The sequence below is a fragment of the Gigantopelta aegis genome, chromosome 9 (genome assembly GCF_016097555.1).
Source record: "Gigantopelta aegis isolate Gae_Host chromosome 9, Gae_host_genome, whole genome shotgun sequence".
Classification (NCBI taxonomy): domain Eukaryota; kingdom Metazoa; phylum Mollusca; class Gastropoda; order Neomphalida; family Peltospiridae; genus Gigantopelta; species Gigantopelta aegis.
Window position 1 is genome coordinate 12,677,580 of NC_054707.1, and position 18,111 is coordinate 12,695,690.

The 18,111-nt window shown below is 36.9% G+C and overlaps 1 protein-coding gene across 2 annotated transcripts in view; it reads right to left on the reverse strand.

Annotated features, from left to right (window-relative positions):
- LOC121381277 (ras-associated and pleckstrin homology domains-containing protein 1-like) overlaps window positions 1-18,111 on the reverse strand; it is a 175,986-nt gene that overhangs the window by 71,552 nt on the left and 86,323 nt on the right. Inside the window, exon 1 of one of the 2 annotated variants that reach the window (XM_041510523.1) lies at window positions 12,654-12,887. The exons of the other annotated variant lie outside the window; for it this stretch is intronic. The gene's annotated coding sequence lies outside the window, so the exon portion shown is untranslated. Of the gene's footprint in view, window positions 1-12,653; window positions 12,888-18,111 lie in introns of those variants that run through there. 2 annotated transcript variants of the gene reach the window in all.

Sequence of the window (18,111 nt, forward strand, 5' to 3'; positions counted from 1 at the left end):
ATTGTTGCTTTTTTGTTGGGTTGTTTTTTGTGTTTTTTTGTGTTTTTTTGACAAAAATATTAAAATTTTAAGTTTGGGAGATATAATATATATGAGGAAGAAAACTGACATTATTTTTTCTTTCTTTTTTCACTCCGGAAAACTTTTGTATGGGGTTACCATTAATGAGCTTTCCATCAACAGACAAGGACAAGAACCGAATGTTTAACAATTCCTCAACTCAATGTTTAAACACAGGTATTAGGTGGTTGTAACAGAAACCTGGGGATTGGGGTGGATGTGGTGATGTTATGACCTACTGCATCTGCTGCCAACATGCTAACCACTGAGCTCCACCCTACTGGAATATGATTTTAAAAGCAGCAGTATAGTCCTCCCATAGTTGAGATTACTGGCTTTACATTTATATACGGGCATCAGAGGCAATGAAAAGGCAGATTGTGCTGCCAAGTCTGCTTTGACTTTGCCACGTGCCAATGCTGGTATTCCCTATAGTGATCTCAAATATCACGTAAATAATTATATTTTTTCTACTTGGTAAGATGATTGGAACGGTGCGGTCGCGAACAAGCTTCATTCTGTTAAGCTAGTTCTGAGAGAGTGGCACTCCTCCTACTGGCGGTGCAGAAGGGATGAAATAGTCTTGTGTCGTGCTCGCATCGGACATACTTACATTACCCATTCATTTATTCTCAAGAAGGATCCTCCACCTCAGTGTGAGCATTGTCAGTGTACACTGATGGTGCACCATATTTTGGTGTGGAGTGTACTCATCTGATCCAGACTAGAAACGATATATTCGAAGCAAGGGATGTGGTGGAATCCTTTAGATTCCACCCTGAACTTGTACTAAAGTTTTTAAAAGAAACTGGATTTTATTCCAAATTTATATTTACTTTTGTGTAATATTTGATTTGTAACATGAATTTTACCTTTATAACAAATGTGATATGTATTATTTTGTACAGCTCTTTACACTGTCTTTGACTTAACATTTCAAATTTCATGTACCACCGCACAGCTCTATACACTGTTTTTAACCTAACCTTTTATTTTTTATTTTTACCATTGTATGACACCCAATAGCCGATGTATTATTTGTGCTGGGGTGTCGTTAAACATCCATTCAATTCAATTCAATACATTTATATACATTAGACAATAGTATGTCTGTGTGTAAACCACAGAATGTTATTAACATTTCATCAGCACATTACTAACATTATCAGCAGCCTGGAACAGATAAGAGCACTATCCAGGAATAGTGCCTATATATCCACTGGATAAACTTGGAAATTTGCTATCTGAAACTTTCACACTTATCTGGCAGATAAGGACTATTCCTGGACCATGGACTTATCCACTCCTCATTCATTTGGCTGCCAGAAGATGACTATCTAAAAAGAATTTGTAATAATAATAAAAAAAGAAATTTTTGTAAGAAATCCAGTTGGCCTTCTGCATTGTGCAATACTGTGAGTCCTCCACCAGAATACAGTTGGGTCATGCACTTAGACAAGTTAGACAAGCAAATTAATGTGTGCAGATATAAACCAGAATACCACAATGTGGTTTTTCTAACTCCTCAGGCTTGTATACACTTTTATATTTACCAGGGTCTTGAAGAATGTTGTTCAGTTTTGAAGGGAATCTTAAATTAGAACTGTTTATCAGGAGCTATCAGAGAGCCAGGCCATGGATGGAAGCAAGACCTGTATACACCTCGGTGTTTATTTTGTTAAGAGAAAACCATGTACTACACTACCTACCACCAGTGTATTGGAGTTTATAATTAATATAATCAATGAATTCCCAGTCTCAAGGTGCTGAGACTTGAATTAAGAGTCAGTGGCATCATGCTCAGACCGACCTATTGATGTAGAGTCAGTGGCATCATGCTCAGACCAACCTATTGATGAATTCCCAGACTCAAGGTGCTGAGACTTGAATTAAGAGTCAGTGGCATCATGCTCAGACCGACCTATTGATGTAGAGTCAGTGGCATCATGCTCAGACCGACCTATTGATGTAGAGTCAGTGGCATCATGCTCAGACCGACCTATTGATGTAGAGTCAGTGGCATCATGCTCAGACCGACCTATTGATGTAGAGTCAGTGGCATCATGCTCAGACCGACCTATTGATGTAGAGTCAGTGGCATCATGCTCAGACCGACCTATTGATGTAGAGTCAGTGGCATCATGCTCAGACCGACCTATTGATGTAGAGTCAGTGGCATCATGCTCAGACCGACCTATTGCTGTAGAGTCAGTGGCATCATGCTCAGACCGACCTATTGCTGTAGAGTCAGTGGCATCATGCTCAGACCGACCTATTGATGTAGAGTCAGTGGCATCATGCTCAGACCGACCTATTGATGTAGAGTCAGTGGCAACATGCTCAGACCGACCTATTGATGTAGAGTCAGTGGCATCATGCTCAGACCGACCTATTGATGTAGAGTCAGTGGCATCATGCTCAGACCGACCTATTGATGTAGAGTCAGTGGCATCATGCTCAGACCGACCTATTGATGTAGAGTCAGTGGCATCATGCTCAGACCGACCTATCGATGTAGAGTCAGTGGCATCATGCTCAGACCGACCTATCGATGTAGAGTCAGTGGCATCATGCTCAGACCGACCTATCGATGTAGAGTCAGTGGCATCATGCTCAGACCGACCTATTGATGTAAGATCAGGAAAGTAAAGGTTAAAGGGACAGACCCTAGTTTCAGCCCATGAAAAGTAACACTAAGTTTAAGTAATCTACAAACCTGTAACACACTTGGATAAAGTTATAGTTGAGTGAAACATGAGTCTGTGACTTTGAAATGGTGAAATACCCTCTAATAATAGACTAAAACTCGACTCCATAACTGTTACTTCTCAGATGCAAGTGCGTTTTTAAAAATATGAGACATGCATTTTGTGATATTAAAAGCACCAGGATGACCAAAAACACTTCGAATGTACGAAAATGGATAAGCTAAACAATAAAATCTAAGTACAATATGATTTCAGCTATCAAAATGATTCTGATAGTAAAAAATATGTCTTATTGCTTAAAGACTACGGTATGTCCCTTTAAAGTTTGTTTTGTTTAACACCACCAACAACAATAGCACATTGATTAATTCATCATCAGTTATTGGGTGTCAAACATTTGGTAACTCTGCCATGCAGTCTTCAGAGGAAACCTACTGCATTTGTTCATTAGCAGCAAGGGACAGGACAATGCATACCACTGCTTTTGGTGTACCAGTCATAGTGTATGCGTTGATACAGGGAAGAAAAAAAAAAAAAATGAGATAATGGGTCCGCTGGAAAGATTTGATCCTTCAACCTAAGCACCTCAGGCAAGCACTCTATCGCCTGAGCTAGATTCCGCCCCATCAGGAAAGTAAAGAAGTGTTTGTTTTAAGACACCAAGAACACCTCAGCTCATTTTAAACTACGGCTATTTGGCATCGAACATTTGGTTATTAATATTAACTTTTAGTCATGGAGAAAATTAACTCAATGACTGCAGAGTAAACCATAAAGGCCTTACTACGTTTAACCACAAATTAAAATGTGGGGTTTTTTTTGGGGTTTTTTTTTTTTATATAAAATAAAAATATGGCTTGACTGTCTGTATCTTCGACCCAATGATTCTTTGAGAACCACATAAACTGCACACACTACGACAAGTAGCCCACATGTGTGTGTAATACTCCATACATTAATCTGTAGACATTTGTGGAAGGCAAGGAGAATAATACATTTATGAGAAATATGACTGCTATAAAGGTTATATCAACATGGTGAGTGGAGACTCGGAGACTAAGTTCTGCAGTCAAAGGAACGGGTCAAACATGCTGGGGCCATTCACGAGACGCGGACATTTAGCATAACAGTATGTCCAAAGTGAAAAAAACAACAACCCTTCAATTTCAAACTTCATAATCCAGGGTTTTTTTACACTATGGTGCAGACATAGCTACGGTTCTGAAATTCAAATTGTTTCATTAATTTTATTCCAATATTCATAACATAGGTATAGATTCTTTCACATCATAAATTTCAATATGTCAGGACACAGAGCTGCATAAAAGTTATGTTCAAGCAATATGAGTGGCAAAGCAAAAAATATGCCAGGAGATCTAGACATTTTTTTTTTTTTATGTGCAAGCAAATGAATACTTGAAACAATGGCAGCTTAGCCCCAGGATGTGATTGTAGGTCATACTTGTAATCTGACATGCTAAATGACACAAGTATAACCATTTCTTAAGATCAGTTGCAGTTTTGTCCAGACTATGAAGTTTAATACTGCCATTTAAATTCTCTCTGCTGAATGAACCATATTTAATTGTTCTATAAAGAACATACAAATCTTCCAGCTCATTAAAAGGAGGAAGCAGGTATAGTATCGATTTGGCCCCCATAAAACTTTCAAGTTTAGATTTAAGGCCTTAATAGCCCATACGAATAGCTGGTAGTTAAAGTCTCAGTGAAAACTTCACTGAAGTCTGGACTTTTTATTTGATAATCACAGGTACACAGCTGCCATGTTAGACATCTACAAAATGAGCTGGGGAAGAGAAGGTCAAATAAACCTGTCTTTTCTTCTTAGATCTGACTCATACAACAAAATCTGTTTTCAAAATTCATTCTGACTTCAGACAATCCATGATGTCTGTGTGGATTTCAGCGGTAATGAACAAGGGCCTGATTCACAAAGTGCTTTCAGGTTCTCGGATTAAGCAACATTGCATCATCCTTGCAAGTCTGTTTGCACTGCACTGCACTGCACTGCACTGCACTGCACTGCACTGCACTGCAAGATCGCAAAGTTGGAAGAGTTTTGTGAATCAGACCCCAGAACTCGACTATAAAAATAGAAATAGTGGAGTAGAAATGCTAGTGTGTATGTACAAACAAATTGTGTTTTGTTTAATGACACCACTAGAGCACATTGATTTATTAAACATCAGCTATTGGATGTCAAACACATGGTCATTTTGACATAGTCATAGAGAGGAAACCCGCTACATGTTTCCATTAGTAGCAAGGGATCTTTTATATGCATCAGACAGGATAGCACATACCACAGCCTTTGATATACCAGTCGTTGGAACTAGCATTGGCTGGAACTAGTATGTACAAACAAAGAAGAGAAAGCTAAATTTACAGTTACCAAGACAAGGAAGCTCTATTTGTATTGACAATGAAATCTCTGTATTCCACTAGATATGAAGTTACAGTACGACTATTTTAACAAAGAACTCTACCGACTTTAAAACTCACAGCATCAGGTGCTGTCCATCACAGCACTATAAATAACTTGTAGACAGAAATATTGTGTCTACAGTTTCCTCAGCTTCTCCTACATTTCACACCTACATCTTGTATTCTTTGTCGTCAAACGTAAGTTATAATGGATTTTGGGACAAACGCCAACACATTATAACCAATAGAGTGTCCATAGATTACATACATAAAAATTCTGCTGTCTTTATATTTAACAAATGGTGAACATTTATAGTAGTTTTTACTATTTTTACTGTTAAAGATACGACTATAGCACATAAAACGCAAGTTTTTAACTTATGATGGAGGTGGTAAGATACACATATGTTATTGAGATAAGATTATAATTTATAGCTGTGTAAAATGTTCCACATACAAGTAGATCTAAAATGCATTGTATAAGCAAAGGAAAAGAAAGGAATGTTTGATTAATGCTCCAGCACACTGTTCTAATATGTGGCTGTTTGGTATCAGGTCAGAGCAATCGTGACATTTGGTTTACAGAACCAGAGAGAAAACCCACAAGCAATTGCCTATTAGCAGCAAGGGGTCATTTGTGTCTCCTTTGTTACAGTTCATACAATGGTCTTTAATATACCAGTCCAGGAAGGAAGCAAATGTTTTATTTAACAACAAACTCAACACATTTCATTTACAGTTATATGGCATCAGACATATGGTTAAGGACCACACAGATATTAAAAGACGAAACCCGCTGTCACCACTTCATGGGCTATTCTTTTTCAATTAGCAGCAAGGGATCTTTTACATGCATCATCTCACAGACAGGATAACACATACCACGGCCTTTGATATACCAGTCGTGGTGCACTGGCTGGAGTGAGAAGTAGCCCAATGGTGCCACCGATGGGGATCGATCCCAGACCGACTGCGCATCAAGTGAACACTTTACCACTGGGCTACGCCCCGCCGCACCAGTCTAAGAAGACAGTATGGAATGGGAAAATAACTTGATAGATCCACCGAGCTAACATATGTACATCTTATTCCTACATGCCCACAGAATGTCTGTCTCTCAGTTTGGTTCCAACACAAGCATCACAATGTACAGTAAATTGTTAACGTCTCTCTCTTTTACACGACTACATGCATATCATGCTTTATTTTTAGCATTTCAGAATAGCTCACATGGAGCATCTCTTTACTAACCTGATTCAGTTACAGGCAAATGTTACCTTGGAAAAGCCTCCCCCTCCACCTTTTACCCCCTACCCTGTCCCCCTCCCCCACCTCTTTATAACAAAACAGTTAGAAGAGGGATTTGCTGACAGCTATATAGGTTTGTAGTCCATACACGGCTGTTGTTAGGTGAAAAAACATGCACGTTACTGTAAGTAATTACCAGCACTTGTAGACGACTCGTGCTGCGTAATGCAGCATGTTTGTTAAACCAACACACTGCGTCAGACATACAGTCCTCCATGTTACACAGTTTCTACTCACTTGCATCATGTTTATATAACCACGACTCATACTGCGTAATGCAGCATGTTTGATAAACCAACACACTGCGTCAGACATACAGTCCTCCATGTTACACAGTTTCTACTCACTTGCATCATGTTTATATAACCACGACTCATACTGCGTAATGCAGCATGTTTGATAAACCAACACACTGCGTCAGACATACAGTCCTCCATGTTACACAGTTTCTACTCACTTGCATCATGTTTATATAACCACGACTCATACTGCGTAATGCAGCATGTTTGATAAACCAACACACTGCGTCAGACATACAGTCCTCCATGTTACACAGTTTCTACTCACTTGCATCATGTTTATATAACCACGACTCATACTGCGTAATGCAGCATGTTTGATAAACCAACACACTGCGTCAGACATACAGTCCTCCATGTTACACAGTTTCTACTCACTTGCATCATGTTTATATAACCACGACTCATACTGCGTAATGCAGCATGTTTGATAAACCAACACACTGCGTCAGACATACAGTCCTCCATGTTACAGTTTCTACTCACTTGCATCATGTTTATATAACCACGACTCATACTGCGTAATGCAGCATGTTTGATAAACCAACACACTGCGTCAGACCTACAGTCCTCCATGTTACACAGTTTCTACTCACTTGCATCATGTTTATATAACCACGACTCATACTGCGTAATGCAGCATGTTTGATAAACCAACACACTGCGTCAGACATACAGTCCTCCATGTTACACAGTTTCTACTCACTTGCATCATGTTTATATAACCACGACTCATACTGCGTAATGCAGCATGTTTGATAAACCAACACGCTGCGTCAGACCTACAGTTCTCAAGTTGTTTAGAGGCACTGATTTTCCGCGATCACAGAATCGCAGACAGAATCGCGGAAATACCTATTTGAAACGGAATTCCCGATTTTTTTCCAAAACATTATTTAACTTTAAATAGCACATTTGATTAATTAAAATTAATTTTTCGAACTGGAAACTATGGACACCGACATCTGCCTGTGCTACGCTACGACACTAGTACCTTTGTATGTTACGCCAAATGTTTAATGTAGAGTATCTAGACATTTTACCAGTCGTGTTTTCTTCGCTTATTCCCGGCGATTTAACGGAAAAAACTGAATATTGTGAACTAAAATTGTCCGATATTTACTCAAGTGAAAGACATATTGTTATGTTTGCTTATTAATTTTTAACATTTGCGGCATTGCCATGATGTTATATGCCACTGGTATGTGTGTGTGCTCATTTGCATCACTGAGCACATGAGTGTGTGTGTGCGTGCGTGCGTGCGTGCGTGTGTGTGTGTGTGTGTGAGTGAAACAAAAACAGAATTTGTTTAATAATGAAACGGAAAAACCCGGAATTTGTAACATTATGAAACGGAAAAAGGAAAAATCTGAAACGGAAAATCAGTGCCTCTAGTTGTTATACAGTTTCTACTCACTTGCATTGTGCTTATATAGCCATGACTCATTTCGTATCAGCAGCCAAATTAGCCAACTGATTAATTTTATACAAAAAGTGATAACAGTTTGAAGAAATTGATAACTTTCAGCACTTTTGCAAGACAATATTGTGCACATTTTGTTTTTGCTTGTTTTGTTTGTTTTGTTACTGTCTTTTTCTCTTTAATTATAAGTATTATTTGTTTAATCTAGCTGAAGTGAGGCTTAGATATCAAAACCAGATCCAAAAACATGGTACATGACTGTTGTATTTGTGTATTCAGCGTATACAGGTGTATACACAAATTATACAATATAAAAAGTGCATTTAAAACATGTTTTGTTTGTTTTGTTTAACGACACCACTGGAGCACATCGATTAATTAATCATCGGCTAATGGATGTCAAACAATTGGTAATTCTGACACATAGTTATCAGATAGATAAAACCCCAGTACATTTTTCCTTATGTCATGTCATGTCATAGGGTTTTATGTGCACATTCAGAACAAGCTGTTGTAGCGCAGGCATGTCCTGGGTGTAGGGACGGACAGGAATTGTTTCCTAATGCATCAAGGGATCTTTTATACCCGGTATGTACTTTCCCACAAACAGGAAAGCACATACCAAGGCCTTTGTCCAGCTGTGGTGCATTGGTTGGAACGAGAAAAAACCCAATCAGGTTGAATGCACTAAGATGGTTCAATCCTGCAACACAATTATTTATTTAGCACATCAAGTGAGCACTCAACCGACTGAGCTAAATCCCGCCCACTGCATTTTGAAGGATTTGCATTTACCAGCAATCATCACAATGAATTTTACTTGCAGAATGCCGGAAATTGGATCTCATTACATCGACTTGTAGTTTTTAAAAAGATACAGGAAGATTCCCTTGAACCTCCTCAGAAACTGGTGCTTCTTATTCTCTGTTTTAATCAGTCAGCCAGCCCCCCTCCACCCCTATCCACCAATGTTCATTTGCTTCCACCATTCCTGATGCCATTTTAACTGATGCCATTTTATCAAATGATATTACAGCAACAACAAAAAACATCAGTGTCTTTTCAGTTTCTCCTTTCTTTCTGCTAAAGACCATTTTTTTCTTTTCCTGATCAATACCAAATTACATGTTTTGATCCAAACGTCACAATAAAAAATTAAAAAAAACGGTATCATTAAATACTTGTGGTGAAGTAGCATATTACTGCTAAAACAGAATTTATCATGGCTTTAGGACTCTCTTCCCATACATACATACATACATGTAGTTTATTATTTTATATTATAGCTATCAAACAGCCACGGTTAATTTACATGTCACGTACCCTGGTCGTGGCGTTGTTATAATTAAAAATCCCAACAAGATTAAAGGGACAGACCCTAGTTTCAACCCGTGAAAATTAACACTAAGTTTAGTTAATCTACAAACATGAAACACATTTGGATAAAGTTACAATTGAGTGAAACATGAGTCTGTGACTTTGAAATGGTGAAATACCCTCTGAAAACGGACTAAAACTTGACTCCATAACTGTTACTTCTCAGACGCACATGCGTTTTTAAAAATATGAGAAATGCATTTTGTGATATTAAAACCATCAGGATGACCAAAGACACTTCGAATGTACGGAAATTGATCATCTAAACCATAAAATCTAAGTAAAGTATGATTTCAGTTATCACAAACTGCTATAACAGTCATAAATATACCTTAGTGTTTAAAAACTAGGTTATGTCCCTTTAAAGGCTGTATTCTATTGTAATCATATGATAATTACTAGGCCCAACTTCAAGGATACATTTAGTTCTTACTTGATGACAATAAATAAGTCAATAACGAATTGGGGCTGTAGGGGTGGAGCAATTAATTAAACCTGAGTATAAAGATATTCATTGCTTGGTTTTGTTATTCTTCTTGTGTGTTTTTTAATCATTGATAATTAGAACATTGACATTAAATAATCTGAAGTCTCTCTATAATAAACAAACAAAACACAATTTACTCTTTTCTCAAATGTGTCTAACAATTTGGCCTTCAAGTTATTAAAATGATTGACAAAAATAATCATTTCAACTTTAATATCATTAAGGCCAGGTATTTTTTATTACAATATTTACAGATCCATCTAACTTAATTAAAACGTTCTGGTGGAAAATTAAAAATCCAAACCCACATTTTTTTCTTTCTTAATGGTAAGTTATTTTTAAATCAAAGAGAATTTAAGCCTGGTATTTTCTCAAAACTACTGATATTGTAATTGACAAAATAACAGAACATTTAAAAATATACATCTGCTTTATGTGATCACACAAAAGCTCCATTCTTCTACAGCAAAATTTTCTAAAAATGTGTTACGTTTGGTCTTGTTATATACTGGCCACCATATTGTGGTTGCTGATAACTGCTGAATTTAAGGTACCAGAACTAAACAGTTCTTGGTATTATGTCCATATTATCCAATTCAGCTTCATGAATACGTACTTATGCACAGTATAAATACTTTATTTACAATCCTGAATGCCAAATCAGAAAAAGTATGCATACAGACCAATTTTTAACATATCAAATTGGCAGAGCTCTGCAGTTCTGGATTTGCTTTTTCCTGAAAATTACAATGTGAAAACCTGTAGTCTTCCCATCATACATCTGTAAGAAAACGAGGAATGGGCTACAGGAGGACTGGTTCACAGACCGCACATACAGAAGCCAACGATAGTGCTCAGAATGCAAATAGTATGACAGATAGATATTAATATGGATTTGATACCCAACCTATTTTCAACAGGAAAAAAATGGATCCAAAACCTTTATTTTATTTAACCATGGACACCAATTTTGCAACAACAAAAAATTAAATAAATGTAATAATATAAAAATCTGTAAACATTAAAAAGCTAAAGTCTATTTTGTTTAACGACACCACTAGATCACACTGCTTTATTAACCATTAGAGCTATTGGATGTCACAGATTTGGTAATTTTTTATTCATAGTCTTGGATAAAACTGTAAATCATTAAAGAATGTATGTAACCCAAGACAAATGTTCTACTTCATCGTATTCTACAGCACTGCATTTAAAAAATGAAAAGAATAACAATAAAAAGAAAACAGTAAACAGACATTGGAAAGAACCAGTTTGCTAAAATGCATGGGAATCAAATAAGAGACAAACATGCATAGCTGGATCCATCATAAATTCTATTGCAACAGCAGTCACCATGGTTACCAGGCATGATGCAACCAATTACCTCTGGCTGATGGAACCAATCAGACAGCGTAGTGGATCTCAAACTATTGTTTTTACCCCATCAATCAAGTGCAACATTCGATTGTGACTTTATCACAGCTAGGGTGAATGAATTAGAACATTTTAATGGAAATTTATCACTGTAATACAATGTATTTATGTTCTTAAGGTCAATGAATATGTTTTTACAGCTGGCAAAATAACGCAACAATACAGTCAGCATCATTCACTCAAAATTAGTTTGAGGTGTTTTTTTTTTTTTTTTTTTTTTTTTAATTTTACAGCCTGATAATGAAATTACTGGTAATGAGACAATTTTTAATAAAATATTAATTTTCAAAATAATTAACTGATAGATTAGTTCCATCAATTACTATTAAAACAAGCTGTTCTCGCATAACAAAACAAAAATCCCCAGACATCTTGTTAATAATGCATTTACAATTATGGAGTTGCATTTTTATTATAATTATGTAATCATCAAAAAGAACTCGAAAAAGTCTATCACTCGGTTCACCTTATACCAGTAACTGCCAAATATTTGTAAAATTTCCCAGTTTCCAACACATTTCTAATCTTTCAATAAACAGAATTTTCATCAGAAAAAAACTGCCAGAAAAAAAACTTGGCAAACATGCAAGCTATTTACAGGTACATTCAAGCAGTTTACTTTTAGCAATGTTCACAATAATATCATTTATGTTCATGAACAATACCAAAATATTTTTGACAATAAAATACTGTTTTACAGTAAATCACAGTGTTTTCTCAACACAAAATAACCACATTATTGAATAACAGTACTTCTGTCTGAAAATGCAATAAACCTAACTGTGATCTCAAACTTTATAGTGTTTATACATAAAGGTAAATTCTAACACACCTTGAATGATGCATACATTATAATAATCCACACCATGCAGTTTCACTTACTTTTTAAAAATAAATATTCTTATTCTAGTGTAAATGAAGCAATCAAGTTCAACATCATGCATTTTCACTTATTTTTAAGAAATAATACTGCAATTCTAGTGTAAGTGAAGCAATCAAGTTTAACATTCTGCATTTTCACTTACTTTTAAGAAATAAATGTTGAAATAAATGTAGTGATTCTAGTGTAGGTGAGGTAATCAAGTTCAACATCATGCATTTTTTCCACTTACTTTTAAGAAATAAATGTTGTAATTCTAGTGCCCTAAGTTTGGAAAGAATCCTCGAAACTTTTGTTGTCATCTGCTGCTGGCCTGGAGTACGGTACAGCCTGTACCGGCCTGGAGTACGGTAAAGCCTGTACCTGCGAGTAGCTGGGAGACCTGCCTCCCCCGTGTGGTGTAGCCGCTGCTCAAATAGGTACACCGAGATAGGTACTGGGACTAACACACACAGTCACACACACTGTCGGCCTCAGCTGCCAGATACAGGCTTCTCCAAGACAACAGGAAGGGCCCACAGAATTCCTGCCATGTGGCTGCTGTCATTTTCACTTTCAAATCAAGGGGTGCATGATAAATGTTTCTGGACAGCCAGGCTGTGGCCTGTGAGAACTATTGCCTTCAGATGTTGGGGGGAGATGTGTTCTTATGAAGGTTTCAACATGTTTTAATAACCTCGCATCAACTCTTATTACAGGCAGGTTAATCATTTGAAAACAACCAGGTGCAGCTGTGGAAGTTGTTTAATAAATACTCACAATCCTGACTCCCCTTTTAAAAAGAACAAATGGACTCTTCCAATCCCCCCTAGGACTTTGTTGGAGAAGCTAAGATGATGTTGAAACCAGCCATTAAGTGATGGATGGAATCAGATGACACTGTCCATTGTTTAGCAAGTCTCAATTAGCAAACTTCCAGCAAGACTGAGTCACTCCCATTGACCAGTCTGGTAAAGCGATTATGCATGTGCTGATTGTGATAATTGAAAATTTAATGATTATTTAATGTTCCGGTCGGCACGAACATAATTACGCCATCCTCTGGTGGAGCCTTGGATTATACATAATTGTAATTAGCATCTGATCACTCCCACCTCACAGTGATCAGTAGCAGTATATACACAATTATATTACATGTAGACAAATATTTACATATGACAACAGATGTAGACTTACTTATTTTAAGTGAATTTATTTTTAAAATTTGAGGTTTTTATTACCGGTCACTTTTTTTCTTCTTCTTGTTTTTTGGGATGAAACACAAAACATATCTATCTATCATGTACCCGGTAATATTTTTAGTACAAATTATACAATTTTCATACGCTTTTAATAATAACTTTTACAAATGATGATTTTTTAAAATATAATTATATATTTTTATTTTTTGATGAAACTTAACACATTTAATAATGAAACATGTGCCAAATGAAGTGAGACATTGCATAAAGGGTGTATTAATATTCAATAAAATAATTCTGACACAAGTCATATCACATTACCAGCGTTAACCACGGCTGGATTAGGCCTGCATCATGCCTGTCTCTCACTGACGTGATAAGAAATATAATTAAGGTCATCTTTCTATCAGCAGTACAAAAGCTTTGTGTTTTGACACAGTTTGCATGTGCCATCAAGTCTTTGGCAGAATATATATAATATACAAGCTCCCTGCATTTTTTCATCAGCAGTCGTTTAGATGCATGTTCCCACAGACAGGATAGCACATATCACAGTCTTTGATATACTAGTTCTGGGCACTGGCTGGAACAGGAATTTTTTTAATCAGGGAATGGGTCCACTGAGGTGATTCGATCCTACGATGCAAGCACCCCAGGCGAGCGAGCGCTCTACTGACTGAGCTGGCTCCTGTCCCGTGACGAGGTCAAATGAATTAGGACCACATCTGGATGTGGATCATTCATTATTGAATGTAATTTGTCACAAGCGGAGTGGACACAGTAAAACAGATGACCTTTTGTGTGCTCTACTTTCTCACACCAATATCCAGCGTGATTCATCAAATTGAATATGGCCTCTCTCTCTTTTTTTATCATTAGCCCTTTAATCTTTGTACACAGGTATCGTAACTTACAGGTTACTGCAACACCATCAAACATGTGGTAAATGCAAAAATTAAGTCTCTGTAACGCAACGAAAGTGGTTTCTTAAGACAGGTGACTGTATTATACAGGTTAATTTGATCTGTTATTACAGATTTCAAAATTACAGTAAGGTTGCAACTTAAAGGCAGTGGTTGCTTTAAGAGGTTTTACTCTATCTGTATAGATCTCACCTCTGGATCTGGTCGCTGGGTGGCAGAGGCCTGGACTGGGGGGGGGGGGGGGGGGAGAGGGCCTGAACCTTTTGAGGACAGGGGCATGCTCAGGGTCATAGCTAGGAATTTGGGGTTGTTTTTTTTGGGGGGGGGGGGTTTTGGGGGGGTAGATGAATTCTTGCAAAGAATGAGCATGGAAGGTGCAAGATACTAGGATTTTCTTTAAGTTTCTTCCACCAAGCTACGACCCTGATGTTAACAGGTTACCCGTATCCACATCTGTATGTATAGATCTCAAGTGTCCTCTGTAGACAGGTTTGATCATTACAAGTTTCAATATTTCTTCCGCTGAGCCTTTGAGAACAGGAGACTTTGTGAACGTGTTTAAGTTTGATTGATGAGGATAACCCGTGCCGGTGCCTGGTCTCTGGTTATTATAAGACATGAAACCTGCAGTGTTTGCATAACCTCCAGACCTCCATGACGGCAGCCATTCCCTCCAGGCCAGGGCACTCCGGAGAATCCATCTGGTTATAACTACAGTCTGTAATTACTTCACATTTCATTACAAATGAACTGTGTGAATCTTGACAATCACTAATATAGAAAATCCAAGGGTGGATACAGAATTTTTCCAAAGAGGGAGTGCAACATTTTACTTTTTTTTTTTTTTTACAAGGTCACCTACAGTATATCTAGGAAGATGTGTATCATTTAAAAGGGGAACATACAATATTCAAAAGAACATTATTACATGCATTTTATATTGAGGATTCGTCACAAGTATCTTTTAATATGGAAAATATCAACCGAGTCTATGTTAACTAGACAAGGTTGATATTTTACATATTACATATTAAAAAACGAGTAGCGAATTCTATTTATTCTATAAGACTTCTAAAATAACATTTAATACAATTTTTAGTAAATCACAGCACTAAAGTCGCCACCATTGGTAATATGACATCATCATGATTAGCATAAATTAGTTTGACGTCATGCATTTAACTAAAGCTTTGAAAACGTTATGCTCAGGTATGCAAGTCTTGTTGGCTTGTAAGCAAATGACCCATCACCTACACGTTACTTAGAGACCTTGCAATTTTACATACCATTATTAACCAGGTTAATACACTAAATTATCACATGAGTTTTTGATATGGATATCATAGGTAAGTTATAGGATAAATGGCAATAATCTTTCAAAAGATCAAGCAAATAAAGACATTACTAAAAACTAAAATATTTAATTATATTCATTTGCTTCACAGTAGAATTTTTGGGAATAGTTCAAAATTTGAAGGGGGGTGCACACACCCATCACCCTCACCCTGGATCTGCTCCTATAATTTGCTGTGGCATTTAATAGGTCTTTTGGGATTTTCATCAACACAAAAAAAAATTAAGCCAATCGATTAATTTTATCACTGCTTTGGATCAAATTTCCTCCCACAACCCCTCCCCACTGCTCCTTTTTGAACCTACCCTCGATACAATGAGCTGAAAATGTAATTTAACTTGTTTGTCTTTCACCACATTGCCAGTGTTACAACCCCAAGGCTCTGCTGCGTTAATCAATACTTCACTAAACTTACTTTTACATAATACCAAATGACAGGTTCGCAGGTTCGCTAACTTCATTTCTGCTTTTCTAACCAGAAGGGCACACAAAAAATTACATGCTATTTGCTTCACACACATTTTTTTCTTCTCCGTAAAACCTTGGGTTTTTTGTAAATGTATTTGCTATAAGCTATGATTCAATGCATCAGTTTTTCCACTTGAACTTGCATGAAAGGGTAATGCCTTCGTTAGATATTTAAAAGGGGACATTAGACAACAGGAGAGTATGGTGATTACTTGGTCTGCTGAGACATGTAGAAAAATCTGTGGTGTTACAGAATTTGATAAAACCTGCATGCATGTCATTAGATTTGGTTAAATGTGCATTAACAAGTAATCGTAATTTAGTCTGACACTTGGATGTCAATGCTCAATGGATTTAAAACATCTGAAAAAGAAAGGAATGCTTGGTTTAATGCCACCCAAGGATGTTGTTTGTCAACAGGAAAGGAAACGAAAGCAGTGTTTGTCAAAAACACCTGCATATTTTAAAATATGGTTATTTGGTTTTTAACAAAAGGGTATGTATAATATACTGTAAACCAGATTAATATTGCGATGTGTTTGTTTCACAAATAAGGACCTTCGTCGTTTAAAATTCGCGAATGACCATCTGTAAAAAATAATGTGTGTGAAAATAATGCGTGCTTATATATTTTGCGACTTTAGGTTGGTTGCGAACAACGCAAAATTAATACACACGCAATGTTTCCTCCAGTTTATAGTAATAAACAATGGACACCTTTTTAACCATTTCTAATCATTCTGATGGCTTTTTACTCCTTTGCTGCATTTCACAAGGATCTTTTTGTGGTCGGGTCCAGTCAACTACCCTACACAGACTGAGCTAACTATTGTGTACCAAGATGAATTCCATAAAAAAAAAAACAGTAATGGAAGCTACCAGGGGCCTAATTCAATAAACTCTTGCAACTTTGCGATCTCACAGTGCAATGCTAAAAGACTAGTAAAAAGGATGATTTGTTGTCTAACAGAGCCTAAGAGACCTTTGTGAATTAGGTTCCAGCTTTTGTTACTTAACACAGAAGTGGATATATACATGGTGGCCGTTTATACAGCCTGAACAGCTAACTAGGGCTGGCTATCTACTCGGCTATCATACTTTGAGGGGAAAGACTCCCCACCAAATCTGAACTTTCCTCAACTCTAGCATAGGTTACATAGATCTTCTTTTTTCTTTTTTTCTTTTTTTCGTTTTATTTAATGACAAACTCAAAACATTTTATTTACGGGTTATATGGCGTCGGACCACACATATATTGAGAGAGAAAACCACCCTCTGTTGCCATTTCATGGGCTACTATTTTTGATTAGCAGCAAGGGATCTTTTATATGCATCATCCCACAGACAGGATAGCACATACCATGGCATTTGATATACCAGTCATGGTGCACTGGCTGGAACGAGAAATAGCCCAATGGGCCCACCGACGTGGATCCATCCCAAATCAACTGCGCATCAAGCAAGCGCTTTACCACTGGGCTACATTGCTCCCCTACATAGATCTAGTATATATCATATTTTGATACTTGGTTTACAAGGTGACTGACACAACATGCAAACAAACTGATAATTGCAGAATGCATGTCTCACCCTGTTTATCACAAACCATTATTACTGTTATTTTGAAATGATTCTGTGGGGACTTATTGTTATTTGTCAGCTTATACTTGTAGCCATTACATGTTTCTTAGAAACAATAAATTTGATATAGTGTAATCAACAAGTCTATGAAATTTAGCATCATTGAAAATGTAAGCATTTGGC